Source organism: Nuphar pumila, chromosome 4 (genome assembly GCF_984573655.1).
Source record: "Nuphar pumila chromosome 4, dmNupPumi1.hap1.1, whole genome shotgun sequence".
Classification (NCBI taxonomy): domain Eukaryota; kingdom Viridiplantae; phylum Streptophyta; class Magnoliopsida; order Nymphaeales; family Nymphaeaceae; genus Nuphar; species Nuphar pumila.
This window is the reverse complement of record NC_143252.1, coordinates 109,711,004-109,724,644: the sequence shown is the minus strand read 5'-3', so window position 1 is coordinate 109,724,644 and position 13,641 is coordinate 109,711,004. Positions and strand designations below refer to the sequence as shown.

The 13,641-nt window shown below is 36.1% G+C and overlaps 1 pseudogene; it reads left to right on the top strand.

Moving 5' to 3' along the window:
* The window catches only part of LOC149840527 (plastoglobule-localized metallopeptidase 48, chloroplastic-like), a 110,730-nt pseudogene that overhangs the window by 51,687 nt on the left and 45,402 nt on the right, over positions 1-13,641 (top strand).

The following is a 13,641-nucleotide window of genomic DNA, read 5'->3' as shown; positions in this document are numbered from 1 at the left end:
ATAAATATAGTAAGATTCCGACATGTCATTCACATGAAATAAAGTTCAATCATTCGTTAGATAAAGTCAGTAACATAGATAATACTTGACACTTGATAGAACATAGAAGCATAGTTTGCTACATGATTATAAAAGTCTAAAGGCTCAAAAGTTCACTACATAAACTCATAAAGTCAAGTTCACCACAACTACATAATTGACTATATAACTAAAAAAGTGAAAAGGCTCAAAAGTTCACTACAACAAAAGGACTCATCAATTGGCTTTATTATCAAACATTCCTCATTCATAATCAGAAATGGCATCTTGTTGTGGGGTCACTGGCGCTTGTGGTGTTTGTCTCCTGTTTTTCTTCGTATGAATCGGGTTTTGTATTGCGTTGTGCCAATGTATGAAGGCCCTGCGCACGTGCCAATTCTTGTAATCTTGCTTCTCTCCTATATATCTCACCAAGATTGGCAGATATTATAGCACGTGCATCATCTGGAGCCCGCATGCATGGTCGCATCAGGTTCTCGAACAATGTGTTGTTTCATGCGATGTGTACCTCCGTTAATCAATGCATGCTAGAATTTGCATCTCAAAACATTATGCCAGCCGAAATCATTAGCAATCTCACAAAACTACCACATCAGTTCATCACGTCCAGCCATTGCTAAATTTAATTATCATAAATGCAGATAATTAAAACTTAAAATAAATATCATTGCATACCAAAGTTAAAAGGTTTACAACTTTACATAATACAATGATAGGACCAAGAAAGGTTATAGAAGGTTACAAACTAAAGATACACACACACACACACATAAGCTCAATGATTTTTTTCGTTTGTTGCAACGTAAACGTTCACTAGCTTGAGATTTTGATGGTTCAACTTCATCTTCTAAATCAAAACAACTTCTTTCAATTTTTCTTCAATGAATGTTGCATGTACTCGTGCCTTTTGTTTATCATTTTGTATGAGACTCTTAAGAAGCTCAACATGAATATTATTTGGAATACGATGAGTACATAATCATACAATGGAGTTGTGATGTCTTACGATATGACATTTAAATTTATACAATCCACCATGCATTACAAAACCACAAAAGTTACACTTTACTATCCATTTCAAAGGTGTCCCTAAATCTACCAGTTTGAAATATTTTCATGCTAGATCATTTGAGCCACAACCTTCACCGTTCATTGACCTTTAGGGCATGATTTTGATATTTAAGAATACAAAAATAGGTGATTTAAGGTGAAAAAAAAAGATTAACAACATATTTAGGACTAAAAATGGCTAAAGACAAAATTGAATAAATAAATTAAAACAAAAAAAATGAACTTACCCTTAGTTTTGATACTTGAAGCCCTCCTTCAACTTCAATCTCACACAAATCAAACTCCTAGGGCTCGATTTTGAGTGTTAGAGGTAAAAAAAAAGTGTGTAGGATGAAAAATGGGCGGATCTGGGTATATCACATCACTATGACTTGGTTTTGAGAGTTAGAAGCCAAAAACTGAGTGTTTAATATAAAAATAAGGGGTTTTAAGGTAAAAGAGGGGCTTTAGGGTTTGATTTTGAGGGTTAGAAGAAAAAAAAAAGGTTGGTTACGATGAAACTGAGTGAGATTTGAGGCAAATCACACATTTAGGGCTCGGATCTAGCAAAAGTGTTAATATTTAGGGTAGATTAAATCTTAAAATAGTGTGGGTAGACTCAGAAAAGAGGTTTGGAGAGGGAAAACATGCAAAAATGGGGTCAAAATTGTTAAATTATGTATCATCATTGTAATCTCGTATATATATTCATATGTATATATGTATATGTATCTCTATCTATATATATAAATATATTTACCTATTTCTTTTTTTGTCTCGTTTTTCATCCGAAAAGTGTATTTCTGTAAATTCCTATTTTACGCATATTCCATTTGGAATATGATTGTAGCTTCTTTTAATTCTTTTATTTTTCCTTTTTCTTTTTCTTTCTTTTCTTTTTATTTTTTTTGTAATATGTGCCACGTAGGGAGGCTCCCCAAAGAGTCGTTGGGGGCTCCCAACGACTCTCTTGGGAGCCCCCTATGTGGCTCCTTTGTAAGGTTATAAATAGGGGCTTCACCCCTTTTGTATTTTTATGGCTTTGGGTCAAAGCCAAAGTTCCTAATAAAGTTTGATTATTTTTATGCTTTTTGTGCATTTGTGAGAGTTTGTGAATTTGTGAGAGTTTGTGAATTTGTGCTTTTATGCACAAGTGTTCTAAGTGTTCTTATTGTGCATGTGTGCCGTTTTTTATCAAGAATATTGAAGTTTTGATGGTAGGATCTTGTTGAAGATACTTTCACAAAAATGACCCTTGGGGGTTAAAAAATGCCCCCCATAAGTGGTCAGTTGTCACTTTTCCAATGCTGGAAAAGTAAAAAGAAAACAAAGTGTATTGTATGATACATGGTGTATCTTACGTGATATCGTATTGGTATGATAATTGTATCATACCGAATATGATATGGGCTTTATGTTGTATCTATTCCCCCACTGATACTACGCTATAGTGTATTGTATCATACGATACGATACAATACGATGCTGACGACACTGGAAACATTTGAATGCACTCAAGGGTCGCAACAACTACTAAATCATCTAACACGACATTGATGAAAATACCTTTTTTGCCATCATTACCATGGCGGGCCCCTTGTGGTGGGTCATATTAGAACATATTCAGTTTGTACTTCAAGTTCAACACGTGATGGTAATCCTTCGACTGTTGTCAAAACATTTGACAATTGTGAAATCTTGTACTACAAAATGATGTGGAGCTTAATAATTAAGAAGATTAACATTACAACTCAAATTAAAATTCTAAAATTTCTTTCACAGCCTTTCCAGGTCAAACTATAGTTAGTTATATATGGTTATTTCTGCCATGTAGAACAGGGCTGCTTCACGTGGCAGTTGCACTTACATTGTTGGAGCAGGTGAACTTTGTCCTTTTAATGTTCCTTTACTGAAAAAATGATATCACACCTAAGAAATCCCATCCAATTGCTTCCACCAATCTGTATTTCACTTTGCATAATGCTTCCATGACATTCTTTTCATTTTAATTTCCCCAGACATAGGGTTGTTTCTATTTTCTAAGTATTGAAGGCCCTAAACACGCCTTCACTTTTGGAACTTTTTTATAACTTAGTCTCAATTAACTTACAAATGATAATATTCTGGTTCAATATTTACCGTTACTGATTGCCTCCATTTCGTGTTTGCATGAGGTGCTGAGGCATTTGTGCAAATGCCTCCATATGTGTGTTTGATGCCCTAGCTTTTAGGAAACTGTTGTATCGTATGGGACATATCTGATTCATATTTTTTTATGCACATTTTACTCTATAATGACTGTTGGAAACCATACCACAGGATCTTGTGAAAAAAAAAGAAAAAGAATCCATGTTATGTCCTTGCTGCTTCTTTGATAAATGTTAGGTAAGTTTTCATGAGCAAGGAAGTTTTTGTGGTTACCATTGTTTCTTACATGGTTAGGGATTTAGTTTTAGTAATCAGTTGTGAAGTTTACAGTTTTTTATATATGTTCTAGTGTCTTACATATTATTATGGATATCATGGGGCTCATGATTTACATTGAGAGGATACCTTTTTGGTTCAAATTGTATGATTTTTGCATTCTTTAAATGTTTGTCAAAACTTTATTCTTTTTCATTTTTGCTTCTATATCCGATTTTCATGTAATTGCTGACATCAGCATTCTATGTTTCTTCCTCTTTAAGTGTTAGTCTCTACACAGGGAAGTAAAGTGAAACTCATGTAAATGATCACATTATCCAATTATTAGGCTGTATTCAAACATTAGGTAACTAAGACACATGATTGGTCACTTGCCATAAATGTACAGTATCTTGTTCCTATATAAAATCATTACACATGCTCATCTGCTTTCTTAATGGAGAAATATATGATTAATTTATGTCATTTCTGATATTTTTATTATAATTCTGATTATCAAAACCACTCAAATTGAAACTGTTGTCTATGCAGGACCAATTGCTGAACAAGTGATGCTTCTTGAGAATATAGGAACATCAGTTCTTGTGACTGAAAATCAGGTTATTGGAACACTCACCAAATGGTGAAGCTTTACAGTGAAAAGTGTTAAAATGTATCTAATATATATATATATATATATTACATCAATACCCGATAGGGGTATTTTTGTAATTTCACATAGTTGTTTTAGAAAACAACTATTTTTCTTTTTTGAATAAATGTAATTTTATTTTTTATTTTTTTAAATTCTTTTTTTATTTTATTTGAGGACCTAAAGGGGCTCCAACCTTAGAGTTGTTGGAGCCCCCAACGGTCACAAATGTGACCGTTGGGGGCTCCCAACGACTCTATGGGAGCCCCCTTTTGGCTCTCCTTTTGAGGCCTTTTGGCCACCCCTTTGCTCCTCTCCTTTTTTGTATAAATAGGGGTGAACCCCTTGTATATTCTTCATTCTTGAGAGCTTTCTCTCTTCTCAATAAGAGGCTTTTTATATTGTTGCCTTCTTAAAGGCTTGTGTTTGTATTGTCCCTTTGTGGACTTGTGATATTGTCTCTTTTATTCATTGTTGTAAGTGCTTGTATGCACTCTTTATATTTCCGCAATATCTCGTTACATGGTATCAGAGCCACTCGATTCTTGAAGGAAAGGTGTGGTTTGTGTATCTCATATTTAGTGGATATCTTCTCACTTCTTGGCAACATCATGGAGACAAAGATTGACCTATCTTTCAAGCTCAATGGAAAAACTTATATGATGTGGGCATCGGCAATGAAAAATAATCTCAAAGGAAAGAAGCTTTGGGGTTTTGTCATGGGTACCGTTCCGGAACCTAAGCTTATGCTCACGAAGGAAGAAGAAGGTCAATAAAAGGCTCTTGAAGGAGATGCTCGCCTCAAGGCCATTGAAAGTCATAAAAAAGAAGTGGAAGATTGGGAAAGCAATCACGCAAAATCCTTGCGTGGTTTATGAACAATGTTGAGCTTAAGGTATGTGCTAATATAGCTAAATTTCGTAGAGCCAATGAGGCTTGGTCCTTTATGAAGGGTATGTATACCCAAAAGGATCTTGCAAGAGCATACTGAAATGAAGTGCCTAATGAAAAGGGAAAAGTCTTCAAGCGAAAAACACGAAAGCACGCACATACACAAGAGGCCACAAAGGGGCAAAATAAACCACAAAAGTGGTCAAGCACAAAAAGAGGTAAAAAAATATTCTTCACTTCATAGAATGCTTCACAAGAAGCTTTAGAAATACATGGGGCTGTGCCCCTTATTTATACACAACAAGGGACCCAAGGAGGGGCTCCCATAGAGTCGTTGGAGCCCCTCCAACGGTCATATTTATGACCGTTGGAGGGGTCCAACGACTCTATGTGGACCCCTCTCAAATGATAAAAAAAAGAAAAACTAAAAAAATAAAAAAGGAAAAAGAATAAAGGAAAAAGAAAGAAAAGAAAAAGCATATCAATGATATGCATGTACAGTTGAAATGACAGAAATACCCCTGTCGAGTTTTACAAAATAAATATATATATTTATATATATAGATAGACACGTAGACATATATATATCATATATATGTCGTAATCTATATATATAGATATATATATATATATAAATATACATCATATTTTAACACCCCCCCTCAAACACATGGTGAAATCACCAAGAGTTTGCTAAGGAGGAAGTAGAAGCGAGGCGAAGGCAGGGCTTTGGTGAAAAAGTCCGCCAACTGATATTCGGTAGGAACATATGGGAGTTGAATGGTGCCGCGTAGGAACTCATCTCGAACATAATGGCAGTCCATCTCAATATGCTTCGTTCGTTCATGAAAAGTGTGATTGCTAGCAATATAGATGGAGCTCTTGTTGTCACAACACAGCTTTGAAGGAGTTGAGAAGGAGACACCCATATCTTTAAGTAAGCTTCTTAACCATATAATCTCAGTTGTGGTAGTAGCCATCGCACAATATTCTGCTTCGGTAGACGAGAGAGAAACTTTACGCTGCTTCTTACACCTCCAAGAGATAAGTGACTCCCCAAGAAACACACAATAACCTGTGGTAGAAATACGATCATCGGGGTTACCCCCCCAATCAGAGTCAGTATACGCAAGTAAAGTGAGAGGTGAAGAAGAGGAGAAGAATACTCCCTTAGTTATGAAATTTTTTAAGTATCTGATAATCCTCATCACTGCTGCCATGTGAGTAGTAGTAGGAGCAGTCTGAAATTGGCTTGCACTATGAACTGCATGTGAAATGTCAGGCCTGGTGATAGATAAATATGTTAAGGATCCAATTAATTGACGATAAGGCGTGGGATCTGCTAAAGGAGTGCCATCATTGGCTCTCATCTTGGCATTGATCACTTCTGGAGTCTCCACCCTTTTGTCATCTGTCAACCCAGACTTAGCAATAATGTCAGAGGCAAGCTTCATTTGAGATAAGACATACCCCTTGGGGGAGTATGCAACTTCAATTCCTAAGAAATACCTTAGAAAACCCAGATCAGACATATCAAAATTTTTCTTAAGAATGTTTTTAATAAGATCAATACCTTTCTTATCATTACCTGTGATAATCATGTCATCAACATATAATAACAAAATTGTTATGTATTCATTAGAAGATTTAACAAACAAAGCAGTATCTATGTAACATGATGAGAAACCATTATCAAGAACTACTTTGCTAAAAAGATCATACCAAGCTTTTGGTGCTTGTTTTAAACCATACAATCATTGCATGTAAATGTATTTGTATTACAAAATTTTTCCAAAAACGGAAAAAGATACAACTTGGAAATACTAGGGTGTCCAAGTCTCTTATGCCAAGTCTCAATATCTTTGGATTGAACGTGATTACAAAATGATTTGGATGGCAAAGACAAAAAATCCATATAGTAAAGGTCCCCTCTTCTATGGCCTTGCCCAATCCGCTTCCCGGACCGGAGATCCTGCACATAGCAATGGGTTGGTGAAAACGAGACATTACATTCAAAATCGGTAATTTGAGAGACGGAAAAAAGATTTAGATTAAGTTTTGGAATAATTCGGATTTTGGGAACAAAAAATTCTTTTTTTTGGTCATAAGTTTTCTCAAGGTTTCCAATACTTTCAACATTTAAAGATGTTCTATCGGCGGATGGATACATATGATTTAAATTTATTGAGACTTGGTTTTGATAAAAGTGATGCATTTGGAGTCATATGGAAAGAGGCACCCGAGTCAAGAATCCAAGAGGTCATACCTGAAAAAGAGGAGATGGCGGCACCGGAAGTGGAAGGTGAGGATGATGATGTAGAGGCGTTCATCTTTATAAATTGTTGAAGAGTTTCGGTTAGATGAGCGATGGACTCCTTTATGTCACCATCCTTCTTTGAATCTTCATTGATGATTGGTGGAGTTTCCCCCACGGAAGCCACCTTCTTCTTGAATCTAGGGCAATCGGGACGAATATGGCCCGGTTCATTACAATTATGACAAATAATTTTTCTTCCTCCACCACCATTATTCTTCCAAAAATGTGGTGGTTTATATGTTCTTACATTGTTGTCGGGTCTAGACACGGCATGCACTTCATCAACATCTCTTTTCAAGGCCAAACGGGTTTCTTCTTGACATAAATCGGCCAAAATATCACTTCGAGGGGTAGAGGCCCTATGAAGTAGAGATCCTCTAAGTTGTTCAAATTCGGGACGAAGCCCATGAATAAATTGAAAGAACCTCTCTTTTTCCATTTACTCTTGTCTCATAGCAATAGCACTTCCTTCCCATTGTGGTTCGAGAAGGACAAGTTCATCCCATAAAGAGGATAGGGCACTATAGTAGTCCCTAATGCTCATATCACCTTGCTTGGTAGCTCTTACCTTTTCTTGTAGAAAAAAATGCCTAGCAAGGTCTCTTTGGGTGTACATGCCTTTCATAAAAAACCATGTTTCATTAGCCTTTTTGAATTTTGCAAGGTTTGCACAAATCTTTAACTCGACATTATTCATGAACCATGCTAAGATTTTAGCATGTTCACTTTCCCAATCTTCCATTTTAGAAGAATAATCAAGAATAGCCTTTTCCTTTTCTTCTTCATTCAAAGCTTTTTCCTCATTTCCTTCGAATTTAGTTAACTTCAATTGTGGTTCCGGAATGGTTCCACATACGTAAACCCAAAGCTTTTTACCTTTGAGATTATTCTCCATAGCGGCGGCCCACATGCGGTAATTGGTCCCATCCAATTTGAATGAGAGATCGATTTTTGCATCTTTGTTGGCCATTTAGAAAAACAAATTAATAAGACAAGAGAAAGGAGAGGTATTACTTGTCAAGGTAGAATCCGATGAAGCCTTCTTAACCAAGCTCTGATACCATGAAATGAAGTGCCTAATGAAAAGGGCAAAGTCTTCAAGCGAAAAGCACGGAAGCACACACATACACAAGAGGCCACAAAAGGGCAAAATAAACCACAAAAGTGGTCAAGCACAAAAAGAGGTAAAAAAATATTCTTCACTTCATAGAATGCTTCACAAGAAGCTTTAGAAATACATGAGGCTGTGCCCCTTATTTATACACAGCAAGGGACCCAAGGAGGGGCTCCCATAGAGTCGTTGGAGCCCCTCCAACGGTCATATTTATGACCGTTGGAGGGGTCCAACGACTCTATGTGGACCCCTCTCAAATGATAAAAAAAAGAAAAACTAAAAAAATAAAAAAGGAAAAAGAATAAAGGAAAAAGAAAGAAAAGAAAAAGCATATCAATGATATGCGTGTACAGTTGAAATGACAGAAATACCCCTGTCGGGTTTTACAAATTATATATAGATAGACACGTAGACATATATATATATATCATATATATGTATATGTGTCGTAATCTATATATATATATATATATATATATATATATAAATATACATCATATTTTAACACATACTTCTTGCAAGAAAAGATTAGAACCACCAAGCAAGGTGATTCTAGCATTCAAGACTATTATAGTGCCCTAAACCCACTATGGGATGAATTGGTTCTCTTGGAGCCAAAATGGGTTTCTATGGAAGATATTGATTTAAGGCAAAAACAAATGGAACAAGAGCGATTGTTTCAATTTCTTTTCGGGCTACATCCCGAATTTGAGCAAGTGAGATCTTCACTTCTCCATAGATCTATTTTTCCTCCTATTGAGGATGCTATTGCCGAAATCACTCAAGAGGAGACAAGGCTTGGCATGAGTAAGCATGTTGATGAAGTCCTTGCCGTATCAAAACCGGGTAACAATGTTAGAACCTATAAGCCTCCTCATTTTGGAAAACAAGGAAACTATAATGGAGGAAGAAAAATGATTGTTTGTCATTATTGCAATGAGCCGGGTCACATTAGACCCGCTTGTCCAAAGCTTATTGGAACCTTCAAGCCTAAAGTGGCCTCTCTTGAAGAAACCACTACCAAAGAAGATGAAGGCAAGAACAATGACATCAAAGAAACTCTTGGACAAATATCTATGGCTCTCCAACAAATGCTAAAAGTTTCTTCCTCCACATCGGGTGCGGCTATTGCTTCAACATCATCACCCGGTACGTATTCTTGGATCCTTGACTCTGGAGCTTATTTTCATATGACCCCTTGTTAAAATGTAAACTGTAATATATATATATATATATTATTTAATATTATTTAATATTATTATATTTTCTTTTATTATTTTTCTTTATTTTCTTTTTGAGCATCTAGTTCAATAGAAACTAGATATTTGATCATGTTGGAACTTGACTGTGCAAATAGCTGTTGGACTGTAGTCCAACAGCTATAATAAATGTTGTTGGACTATAGTCCAACAGCTATAATAATAAATGTTGTTGGACTGTAGTCCAACAGCTATATTAAGAGACGTTGGAATCCAACGTCTCTTTTGGAGAGCTCAAAATGAGCTCTCCTCTCTCCCACTTTTTTGTATATATAGGGGTGAACCCCTTCATTGTAAAGTACCATGCTTCTTAAGCATTTTGTACATGAATAACATATTATTTATTTTTCAAGTGTTCTTCCTTTTATACCCTTTCAAGGGTCATGCTTGTAGTGTCTCCAATAGACACTTGTTTGTGAGTTATTTGTGCATTTGTTGAAGACCACCATTTCATTACATGGTATCAGAGCTACGAAATCCTTAGATCTTGAAGTGCTTCCACCTCGATTTTCGTGCCACATTTACAAAAGGTGTTTCATCACCTTGTTCTTGGCTCAAGAAGATTTGTTTGAAGAAAGGCGAACTTGTGCTACAAAAAATTTTGGTTTTGTATTCTCTCTTATTCCTTTGTCTACTCTTTTTCTTTTCTTTTTATTTTTCTCTCTCTCCTCCTATTTATTCCTCTCTTACCCTTGTAAAAGATGGATGACAATGATAAGATCACCATCATTCCTATGAAGCTAAATGATACTAACTATGTAATGTGAGCTTCGATTATGAAGCACCACATTTGGGGAAAAGGTTTATGGGGTATAGTGGATGGTTCCGATTTGGAACCTAAACTATCTCTTACCAAGAAAGAGGGTGATAAAGAGGTTCCTCTAACGGAAGAAGAGAAGAGTAAGGCGTTAGCCACTTATGAAAAGAAATGGAAAGAATGGAGGATAGGGCATGCAAAAATTATGTCATGGCTCATCAATAGCATAGACATTAAAAAATGCTCTAGTCTAGCTAAGTTTGAGCATGCCGATAAGGCTTGGGAATACCTCAAAAACATGTATTCCCTTAAAGATATTGCACATGTATGCAATTTACAAGATAAAGTTCGGACAATGACTTAAAAAGATAAAACTATTCGAGAATATTATAATGAGTTGTCCGAACTTTGGGAAGAGTTGGCTCTTCTTGAGCCCAAATGGCATTGTGCCGAAGACATCGAGCTTCGCCAAAAGCAACTCGATATGGAACATTTCTATCAATTTGTGAATGGTCTAAGGCCGGAGTTTGAATCCACCAAATCGGCCCTTTTACATCGTGAAAAAATTCCTTCTATTGTTGATACTATAGAAGAGCTCACTATGGAGGAAAATAGACTTAGAAAAAGTACTCCAAAAGGTGATGATGACTCCGTTTTAGCTGTATCTAGACCGGGGAATCATACTCGTACTTACAAGCCGCCTCATTTTGGAAGGCAAAACGGCGACTTTGATAAAAGAAAAGTTATTTGTCATCATTGTCATGAACCGGGGCACTATAGGCCTCAATGTCCAAAGTTAAAAAGAAGAGAAGAAAAAAGAGTTGCATCTGTTGAATCTGAGTCAAAAGATCAAGATGCACCTGTGTCTATGGCTCAATTGATGGAAATCCTTCAACCTCTTCTCAAAGGGGTATCCTCCTCAACCGAAGCCTCAACTGGAGCGGCAGTTGCATCTTTCTCCGGTCCAGGTAACTTTCCTTGGCTTTTAGATTCTGGTGCTTCTTTTCATATGACCCCAAATGTTAATAGTCTATCTGAATGTCTTAAAAATAACTCAAGTGTGTCAAAGGTTTTTACAGCCGATGACACATCTCTCGAAGTAAAAGGAATAGGATGTTTTGAAAATCTTCAAAAATCCAAAAGATTTTTTATCCCAGAAGTTAGATATATCCCTAAACTTAATTTGAATCTCTTATCTGTCTCGCAAATATCTGATTATGGATGTAATATCTCCTTCTCTTCTCATGGTTGTTGGGTACAGGATCGCCAGTCAGGGAAGCTGATTGGGGAAGGCCATAGAGAAGGAGGACTTTATTACATGGACTTTTTGGAATTACCCAAGAATGCATTTTGTTATAATATTCAGAAATTAGAATTGGATTTATGGCACAAAAGGCTTGGCCATCCTCATATGTCTAAAATTCAATATTTTCCAAGTTTGGAAAATTTTTGTCATTCTGAAAATTTTTCTTGTAAAGACTGCATTCTTGGCAAAATGAAAAGGTTACCATTTCTTAGTAGAACTTTTGTTTTCTCACGACCACTTGAGTTAATACATTCGGATGTTTGGGGCCCCGCACCAGTTATTTCCAAAGGTGGTTATACATATTATGTCATTTTTGTTGATGACTTTTCTAGACATACTTGGATTTATTTTCTTAAACATAAATCTGATGTCTTTGCTAACTTCCAAATATTTCATAAAATGGTTAAAAATAAGTTTCAAAATGATATTTCTGTTTTTCGCACTGATTCAGGGGGAGAATTTATGTCCAACGAATTCAAAGACTATCTCAATTTACATGGTATTACACATCAAAGATCATGTCCACACACTCCACAACAGAATGGCCTAGCCGAACGCAAACATCGGCACATTATGGAAACTACTAGGACATTGCTAATTGCAAATCAAGTTCCAAAAAGTTTTTGGGCTGAAGCGGTCCTAACTGCCACCTACCTCATTAATAGGATGCCATCTTCCTCATTAAAGAATACAACTCCAATAGAAAAGCTTGTTAATTTAACTCCAGATTATTCTAGATTAAGAGTCTTTGGATGCAAATGTTTTGTTTTCACCAACAGAAATGACAAACTCTCTCCTCGTGCAATCTCATGTGCCTTTTTAGGATATGCTGATAATAAAAAAGGCTACAGGTGTTTCGATTTTCAAAATGACAAATGATATGTGTCAAGAAATGTATCTTTTTTGAAAAAAAAAAGCTTCTTTGAATTTGAAAAATCCAAGGATGTCACTGAATACTCATTTTTAATTGATCAAACTTCAAAATCCAATGAATGTGATGTTGGATGTGACCTTGACAATGATCAAAGTCCTATTGTTGTTGAAAATGATGATAATGAAGAGCAAATCCATAGGGATGTTAGTCTATAATATTCAAGACGTAGAGAGCAAAATCTTCCATGTGCATTACAAAAATACTCTGAAGTCTCACCTAGAAGAACGTCTAGAATCTCTAAACCTCCAGAAAAATTTGTGTCTTATGAATCTTTTTCACCTACGTATAGGGCCGCCATTACATTAATACAATCATATGTTGAACCATCATCCTATTCTCAAGCAAAAAATCATATAAAATGGACAGAAGCCATGAAAATAGAATTGGATGCACTAGAAAAGGCCAATACTTGGACGATACAAGATATTCCTCCGGGTAAGAAACCTATAGGTTGTAGGTGGATATACAAAGTCAAAACCAAAAGTGATGGGACCCTGGAAAGATATAAGGCCCGTTTAGTAGCAAAAGGATATGCTCAAGAGTATGACATCGATTATGAAGAAACATTTGCTCCTGTGGCCCGTATGACCACTGTTAGAACTTTAATAGCCTTGGCCTCCATTAGAACATGGCCTATCTTTCAATTAGATGTCAAAAATGCTTTCCTGAATGGAAATCTCGTTGAAGAAGTATACATGGAAGCCCCACCTGGTATTAGTATCCCTAAGGGTAAAGCTCTTCGTCTAGAAAAAGCTCTTTATGGTCTTAAACAGGCTCCAAAAGCCTGGTATGACCGATTTAGTCATGTTATGCTTGATATTGGTTTTCAACCTTGTTTAACTGACACTGCTTTGCTTGTTAAGAAATCTGATGCATGCATCATTATTCTTCTTCTCTATGTGGACGATATGATTGTTAG